The sequence below is a fragment of the Cryptomeria japonica genome, chromosome 7 (assembly GCF_030272615.1).
Source record: "Cryptomeria japonica chromosome 7, Sugi_1.0, whole genome shotgun sequence".
NCBI lineage: Eukaryota > Viridiplantae > Streptophyta > Pinopsida > Cupressales > Cupressaceae > Cryptomeria > Cryptomeria japonica.
In genome coordinates, this window is record NC_081411.1 from 167,135,610 (window position 1) to 167,137,580 (window position 1,971).

At 33.1% G+C, this 1,971-nt stretch overlaps 1 long non-coding RNA gene across 1 annotated transcript; it reads left to right on the forward strand.

Moving 5' to 3' along the window:
* The first annotated feature begins 324 nt into the window (after nucleotides 1-324).
* Nucleotides 325-1,103, forward strand: LOC131068786 (uncharacterized). The gene is made up of 2 exons (XR_009112061.1): nucleotides 325-512; nucleotides 645-1,103. It is a non-coding gene; the product is annotated as an uncharacterized LOC131068786 (long non-coding RNA).
* Nucleotides 1,104-1,971: the final 868 nt, after the last annotated feature.

Below are 1,971 nucleotides of genomic sequence, written 5' to 3' on the forward strand. Positions count from 1 at the left end.
TATAGAACTATAAAAACTAGATTTATGAACCTAATTTCATACAAAACTGTGTCAACAGCGTGGATATGCAAATTTCACCATTACAGTAACCTAACCAGCTAATATAATGGCGTGGGGACTTCAAAAATTACAAGGCTGAATGGAAGATACATTAGTAGTAGTTGAGCAACTTCTTACTAGGGTAACTTAGCAGACTAAGCAATTGTTTATCTGAACGACCATTACTTAATCCCCAAGTAACCTATGTTTTTTTCTCAACTAGCTAAGAGTGAAGAGGGATAAAGAAACAATCTATATAAGGCAAGTTCCACTCCCTCAGAGTATGTAAACCATTTGGTCTCTTTCATCAGACCCTGTGCAATTGCTATAGCACGGTGATATTTTCTTTGTTTGGGAATTAGTTAAATAATAATCATGGGTTCTGGAGGAGCTGGGGGACCAGAAGGACATGGAGGGCCTGGAGGACCACCTGGACCACATGGAGGGGGATTCTTTGCCTGCATTCGACAATGGTGATGTTATTTTCACTGGTTTTTCTCTTATTTAGGTTTTGTCTATTTATGCAATTCATTTATTTTGAATAGTTGTTTGGTATTTAGGTTTAAGTTTTATGAGCTGATATGGGGATATTGTTCTTCATGCAGTTTCTACTTTCTGTGCTGCTGTTGCCTGTTTCAAGGATGCTGTGAATCTTGCTGCCCTTGCTGTCCTTGCTGTGAATCTTGCTGCCCACCCTTTGGAGAGCCTCCCCACTGAACAAAACCCATATTTGTGGAAAGCTTCTTGAAGCTCATATGCATTTGTGTTAAGTAGGACATACGTATATATAACTACTGTGGCAGTTGTATAGTTTGAAATTTTAGTGGTAAAAAGTCTTTGTTTCTGCTTTCCCATTACAATGAAATGTTCTGGACAGCCATGGTAATTTGGTGTATTGTCTTTAATTTTCTTAAAACTTATTTCAATCTCATACAATTCTTTATGAACACAAGCACTCCAGGTTTAATGCCTAGCTTGCCTCTTGCCAAAAATTGTCTGGTTAAACTCAATGTATATTGAGCACTAAAAGTGTATATGATCAATGGAAGGATGGTTTGTCTCGAGATTGGATGTTTCTCATGCTTCAAGTGGCACATATGCTCTTACTTACTGTAATATGATTTGTTGAAAAAGGAAAATAATATTTTTAGAATAGTTGTAAGAAATTTTATGAATAATAATTGTTAGATTTTTCACTTCTTCATTATGATAACTGCTTGGAGGTTCTTAATAGTAATACGGTATTTGAGATAAACTATTCTTGATTATGTGATTGTTTTGCTATTTCAACTTTTATTATCCTTAAACTCCTCTGAATGAAATATAAATTAAGAATCAGAAAATATTATAATTTTTTAGATAAATTTTGTTTGTTATTCTTAAAAATCTATTGTGGAGATGTGGGGCAAATCTAAGAGTTACACTATAAATGAATTGTATTATAATTATACACATGATATATCAACTACACATCATATATCAACAAAAAGGATTGTTTATGAATTTATTTGCAAATTAAAGCAAGGACGGTGTTTGTCAAAGTTAGTTGTATTCTAAGGCTAATGCTGATGGGAAGTAGAAGTACAATTGTAATATAAGTGACGCTTCAAAGTTCTCTACCTACATCATAGTGCTCGGGCATACTTAGTTCTTAGATATTTTTTAATGTCACATAACCTACATCATAGTGCTTGGGCATATTTAGTTCTTAGATATTTTTTATTGTCACATAACCTACATCATAGTGCTTGGGCATATTTAGTTCTTAGATATTTTTTAATGTCACATAATAGTATACTTAATGATGTTATTAGTACTTGTCGTTAGGCTAGTATTATTGCAATCAGTTGCACCCAACTTTCATTAAATCGTTTATTATTCAATTTCTTTTTCATCAATTATATGGACCATTTTTTTCTTTCAATCATTTTA